The sequence below is a fragment of the Desmodus rotundus genome, chromosome 3 (assembly GCF_022682495.2).
Source record: "Desmodus rotundus isolate HL8 chromosome 3, HLdesRot8A.1, whole genome shotgun sequence".
In the NCBI taxonomy this organism is placed as follows: Eukaryota; Metazoa; Chordata; class Mammalia; order Chiroptera; family Phyllostomidae; genus Desmodus; species Desmodus rotundus.
In genome coordinates this window covers 141,835,725-141,842,548 of record NC_071389.1, presented here as the reverse complement: position 1 = coordinate 141,842,548, position 6,824 = coordinate 141,835,725, and the positions used below count along the sequence as shown (strand labels likewise).

The 6,824-nt window shown below is 46.7% G+C and overlaps 1 protein-coding gene across 2 annotated transcripts in view; it reads left to right on the top strand.

Annotated features, from left to right (window-relative positions):
* Window positions 1-246: 246 nt before the first annotated feature.
* Window positions 247-6,824, top strand: part of MSRB3 (methionine sulfoxide reductase B3) — a 165,175-nt gene continuing 158,597 nt past the window's right edge. Inside the window, exon 1 of one of the 2 annotated variants that reach the window (XM_053921208.2) lies at window positions 247-441. The gene's annotated coding sequence lies outside the window, so the exon portion shown is untranslated. Of the gene's footprint in view, window positions 442-779; window positions 1,118-6,824 lie in introns of those variants that run through there. The other variant, XM_024576410.4, reaches the window with a different exon arrangement.

Below are 6,824 nucleotides of genomic sequence, written 5' to 3'. Positions count from 1 at the left end.
GCTCCGCTGTTGGGTCCCCACGTTGGAAAGACAGGCCCCTGGCACAGCGCTTCCCTTTCCCGGTCGCGCCCGGCGGCCGGCGGCCTAGGGGCGGCTACGGAGGAGGAGGACGATTGGGAGGAGGAGGAGGGAGCTGGCGGCCGCCGAGGCCGGGCAGCGGGCCCCGTCCGCGCCGGGCGCGCTCCGCCGTCCTCCCTCGCTCGTCTCCTATGCTCATATTTGGACTCGGCTGCCCGTGCCCAGGAATTTCCCGTCATGCCTCCCGCCGCCCCGTCCGTCGCCCGGAGCCGGGGCGGGAGGAAGGGAGGCTCGGACAGAGGCGGCAGCGGCGGCGGCTCCCTGGTCCTTCCATGAGCCCGCGGCGGACCCTCCCGCGCCCCCTCTCGCTCTGCCTCTGCGTCTGCCTGGCCGCGGCCGCGGCGCGGGGAGCCGCGCAGTCGAGTAAGTTTGGGCTCCCTCTCCGCCACCCCTCACCCTCCCACCCGGACCTGCCAAGTTGGAGCGGGACCGCGCCCCGGCTCCCCGGCGAGCGCCGGCGGCGCCCCCCGCCGCCTCCCGCGGGCACAGCCGCCGTCCCGAGCCGAGGAGGGGCGAGGGAGGGGAGCGCCCCGCGCGCGCGCCGAGGGGCGGCTGGAACGAGGTCAGGCTGGCTTTGCCCCCGCCGACGGGAGGCGCCTGGCCGCCTGGCTGACACCTTATCCCGTCCCCGGAGCGAACCTGAGCCCGCAGAGGCTCTCGCCCGGCGAGGGGCCCCCAGAGAGGGGCCTGGCGGGGCGCCCCGCCGGAGGCAGGGGAAGGGGCGCCCCCTGCGGCTCGGGAGGGCTCGGGGGCTCGCGGCGGGGCCCCTGGAGCCTCCTGCTCTGCGCAGGTCGGCTCCGCTGGGGTGGCCGCCCAGATAACGGGCCCGGGCGCGTGGGAACGTGCCAGCCAGGCCCGCCCCTCCCGCCGCGCGTCCGGGAGGGCCGTGGGGCGCCGGCGGCGCGGGGTCGCGGGGCCGGCGGGCGGGAGCCGTGGAGGGGCGCACCCAACGGCGCGCCCACCGCCCGCGCGCCGCCGCTGGCTCACGGCCGGCTGGTATTTAATAGGCCAGGACCGAACGAAACCCGGAGTTTGCCAGGTACTAGTTTTGTTTTGTTTTTAAGCGGAGAAAAAGGATCCAAATCTGTTAAGTTTTACACTGCACAATTTCAACGCAAACTATATGAACGAAAGGTGGCATTACATTATTTGGTTTAGAACTATAGGCTATCAAGTGGGACAACTTTGAGTTCTTGGATTGATTTTTAAAGGATAGTTTTCTTTAAATCATGTGGAAAATATCAGGGAGGAATTTTTAAGTATATGATTATTATAAAAATTTATTATTTGAAAGTACAAATATTTAGAATTTAAGGTAAATGTGAAATTGCATGAACTTTTATATTTGTGATTAGTATCTAACTGGTCATTAAATCTTTTTAGTTCTTAATTTTATCTGGTATGTAGGAACAGAAATGATAATTCCTTAGAATTGAGATTTCTTAGGAAACCTTGCCTTTTTTTTTTTTTTTTTGCTACCAATACATTAAACTGTTGGAAATAAGATATGGCTAACAAATAGAACTCATAAATTAGTTGAAAGTTGAGTCTCTTAAGCTTAGATTATGTTCAGCACTCTCTGGCTATCTCTTCATAATACTTCCATTTGCAGCATTGTTGGCAAAATAGATTTTAAAAGTTAGTTTTTTCTGTAGAAAGTCTCCAGGATTTATGTAACTTAACATTGCCAGTTCAGATTAATTGGTTTAAAAAATATTTAACTGTTATTAAATTTGTAGTTTATAAACATTAATTTAAGTGATGATATCAATTTCATATTTGTTTCTGGTTAATATTGTTTTCCCAAAAGATCTACTTTTTATGAATTCTTACTTTAGGAGTAACTTTAATAGCACTTCTCAGGAAACACAACAATTTCTAACTTCACATTTTGTCAATGGTCTTCTAAGAAATACTGTGCTGTACCATGAACAGTGGGTTGTACAGGGAATAGTTTTATGGGTTTTTTTCCTTTAGTGATGTGCTGACTTGCCTAATGGTGTAGCAAAGCAACCCTTGAAGACCAAAACCCACTATACTGTGCCCCTTGTCAGCAATTTTGAATACCAAGTTTATATTTAGATTTAAACATTTATCCTTTTAATTTTGGTCCCAGCTGACATATAAGTCTAATTCCTGATGACTTTTCTTAGGGTTTTTTGTGATGTCTGGAATATTTTTATATCAAAATGAGTATGTCTCGGCCATTTAGAATTTTGTCACAGTGCCTAAACTCCCTGTCTGCTGGGGTTGCAAGCATACAGCATGATTTAGATTGTGAATCAACACCCATTTTTTTGGCTTAAAAATATTTTTAGCCCTCACCTGAGGATATGTTTATTGATTTTAGAGAGAAAGAGGAAGGGGTGGGGAGAGAGAGAAACATTGATGAGAGAAACATTGATCAGTTGTCTCCCATACAGGCCAGGACTGGGGATCAAAAGCTCAACTTAGGTATATACCCCAACCGAGTATGGAACCCCCCAACCTTTTGGTGTATGGGACGAAGCTCCAGCTAACTGAACCACAGGGCAAGGGCCTTTTCTCTGTCTTTTTTCTTTTTTTGGCTTTTAAAAGTGCTTGTTCTAATATCTTAACTAAAACGTTAACCCATTAGGTTAGAAATCTTTACTGTTTGGTTAAAATCAAGTAATACAATATGAAAAAAAATCCCAACAGTAGTTTTTACAGATTTTTCCTAATACATTTACCCTTTTTTGAATTAAAAATAAAGTGTCAGCCATTAAAGAGCAACTTTAGGAAATAAAGTTGAAAGAACCAGATGCTTTTTATTTCTATCATAATTTGAATAGAAACTTTGTTTCTACCGCAGCCCTTTTGATTTTATCTCACCTGTGTTACTCATTATAGTTAGGGATTTGGTTGAAAAATTTGGTTCTGATGTTTAACTTTCCTTTCTGTAAAATGATGAAGTTGGACATAGTTCCCAGGATCCTGCGGTATTGTTTTTGTTTTTATAAACAGAATCCTGCTGAGCCACCCACCACATAGATTCAGACTTCTGATTGTCAACTTTGACTTGTTATACATGTTAGACTAGTCTGCCAGTAGTTAGATCTGATGGGTGTGGATCCATCATTGGGGAGCCTGGATCTGCCTCAGGAACATCTTGATGCCTGGCACGTGTACTCACCTGGGTGGAGTTCCATAATATTAGGCTTCTGTAAATTTCTTCTCCTTCCCTGATACCAGAAAGTGCTAGTTAGGTCATAGGGTAAATGCCGAACTGCTCTTTGGGATAGTTGAGTCCATGCCCTAAAATGGTTTGGTATTCAGTTTTGGAATTTTGGTCTGGTTTAGGGATGCCACTGAAGAGAATCCAAACCTTTTTGTGGTTGGGAGGACTGTGGCTACTCATTTGTGGGCATTCCAGACAAAACGCCCTATATGGGTTTTCACTGAATTGGATCTACCCATCTGGTTTATTCAGAATTAAATTGGCTTTCATTAGGAGGGTAATCAGATAACTGTTTATTTAATTTGCCAGTTGTTAGTCAGCATCTCTGATTGCCAACCAGATATGTCTTGGTTTTTCCTTGAATATTCCTATGTCTTCTCCTTCCTCAGCGTGATGGGTTTTCCTTTTAAAGTGCTCAGCAAAGTCTTGGATCTCCGTTCACATATTTGTCTCTATAGCATACCAAAGTTATATTTATGGCTCTTAAAGATATACAAATAAAGAAAAAGGAAAGAACAGTGGTACTCTGGTACTCATTAATTCGTTCCAGAACTCGTAATGAGTACCCAAGCCGATGAATACCAAATGATGAAACATTTTCTCTTGAGGAATGGCGTTATGACTCATACCAGTTCTAGCAAGTGTGACGAGTCCCGATCAAGCACCAAGTGCTGAAACGTTTTTCCCTGTTAAAATGTGAGATGTATAGGGTCGGATGAGTTCTGAAGCTGACGAATACCGAGGTATGACTGTATACGAGAGGTAGACCACTAATGAATTAACCAATTGACTTTGTAGAGGATTTTGGTTATTCCCTCATTTAAGCTTCTACTGCAAGTAACAGAAATGAACTTGAACTAGCTTTAGGAAAAAGAAAGGAATTTGAGGGGAGCCAAATGCAGACAGACCTTATTAGGGATCAGGCACTGGAAAACCTGCAACTTCTCCAGTCTCTAGTCTTTGCCTTTCTTTGCTTCATTGTTCTCCATTTGCTGACCATTTTATTTCTTTTTCTTTTTTTCATGGCTGAATGTGGCTTCTGAGAGGCTCCTGAATATTTACAGAGAGGCTTAATCATTTAGCCTTGATCCTAAACTGAGAGGGAGAATCTGATAGACACGGGTCGAATGGCTGATCCAGATTTTTCCTAAAGTCTCTTCTAATTCTAGCGTTCTTTATAGAATGTAGTGCAGACATTTACAGTTTGATTTTATATTACTACCTCTTTTATTATGGAGTTATTAGTCCTTAAAATATAGTTTTTCTCTTGATTGCAATGTGTGTGTAAAAGAGTGTGGCATCCTCAGTGGGATGCTGGGGTGTTAGATCAGTTCATTCATCCTGCTACACCAATGCTGAAGAGCGAGCCTGTGGGGAATGGAGCTTGAGATCCAAGTGGGTTTTGAAAATCCTGTTTGATAACAATTAATTCGTCCTGCAGATAATCATCTGCATATTTTCAGGAAGTCACTGATTTTAAGTGTTAAGCTCAAAAGCTCTTAAAAGTGAAGTTCATTAGATCTCGTCAAGATGGTGGCATAGGTAAACATGGTACTCGCCTCCTCCCACAACCACATCAGAACTGCCACTAAACTACAGAACAGTCGTCATTCAAAATCACCTGAAATCTGGCAGAATGGAAGTCCTGAAACTAGGGAATTAAAAAAGAAGCCACAGTGAGACTGGTAGGAGGGGCAGAGGTGAGAATAGGCTGGTCCTGCATCCACGTGTGGTGGATAAAAATTGGGGAGATATCTTGGCTGTGGGGGTCCCCCCCTGAGGAGCCAGGGGTACCAATCCCACACCAGGTCCCACAGCCCAGGATTCCAGTGCCAGAAAGAGAAGTTCCCATAACCTGTGGCTGTAAAAACCAGTGGGGATTGTTCCTGAGAGAGACAGAGGGCTTCCAGAGTCCCAGGTGTTCCTCTTAAAGGACCTATGCACAGATTTGAACTCATTTCCTTTGAGCTCCAGCACTGCGGCAGCAGCCTGAAAGGCACCAGGGGCATACAGGGAGGAACTGAAGTGTCTGGCATCAGGGTAAGGGTTGGGGTACAGCTTTCTTCCAGACAGCTGGCAGAGGCCATTGTTCCTTTGCTGAACCCTACCCCCACAGAGCCATGCTGCATCTCCATCAACCTGGCTATCACTGTTTGACCTGACCTAGTGATTTCCTGAGACCCCACCCCACCCAACTTGAAGGTCCACCCAAGCTTTTTCCAATGGCTTTACCAAATGAATGGCCTGTGTAGGCTCATGCTTCAGACTGTCCTAAAATCTCTCAAACAAGCAGCTTTTAGCCTCTGTCTGCCCATACCTCTCACTGCGAAGCTGGCTTAGTTTCACAGCTTGGCCTCTCCTGGGCACCTCCAAGCCTGGCACAAGTAGCAGCTATCCACATACCACTTTGTAGCTCATGCCAGGTGGCCTCAGGCACAACACAGTTGGTGGCTGACCTTGGTCTCCACCTCCTGGGAGGCCCCAGAGCCATTGCACCTGGTGGACAGCTGAGACTACATTGAAGCACCACCCAAACACCTTCTCACTCAAGAGGCTGACTCAGCAGGCACCAGAGCCCGCCAAAGTAAGTCCTGCTCTATGGGGTGTGCCTCTGCACAGCTGATCCTCCATGGTGATTGAAGCCAGTCCTTACAGCTGATTAGCCTGGGGGAAAATTCCTCCCATTGATGTGTCAACATCAGTCAAGGCTCAACTACAACAGGAGAGTGTACACATTCCACATGGGAGAGGGTTGGGTACCCCCAACCCTTACCCTGATGCCAGACACTTCAGTTCCTCCTGTATGCCCCTGGTGCCTTTCAGGCTGCTGTCACAGTGCTGGAGCTCAAAGGAAATGAGTTCAAATTCGTGCATGGGTCCTTTAAGAGGAACACCTGGGACTGTGGAAGCCCTCTGTGTCTCTCAGGAACAATCCCCACTGGTTTTTACAGCCAGAGGTTATGGGGACTTCTCTTTCTGGCACTCTCCACATGGGAGAGTGTACACATTCCTGGAGCACCAGCTTGGGTGAACAGGGAGAGTGCGCCCTGGACCCAACAGAATACCTACTATATTAGTCAGTTCTATCAAGCCCAGGCGATGTACCAGCTCTACCCGATGCATAGAGACAAACACAGGGAGGCTGCCAGAATTAGGATACAAAGAACATGTCCCAAATGAAAGAACAGAACAAAACTCCAGAAAAAGAACTAAACAAAATGGAGGCCAGCAATCTATTAGACTGAGTTCAAAACAGTAGTTATAAGGATGCTCAATGAACTCAGTGAGAACTTTAATAACATAAAAAGGGACATGGGAACCATAAAAAAGAACCAGTCAGAAATGGAGGACACACTAACTGAAATGAAGAATAATTTATAGGGAATCAGCAGTAGAACAGATGAAACTGAGAATCAGATCAGCAATTTGGAATATAAGGAAGCGAAAAACACCCAATCAGAACAGCAAAATGAAAAAAAAAAAGAAGATAGTGTAAGGAGCCTCTGGGACAACTTCAAGTGTACCAACATTCACATCATGGGGGTGG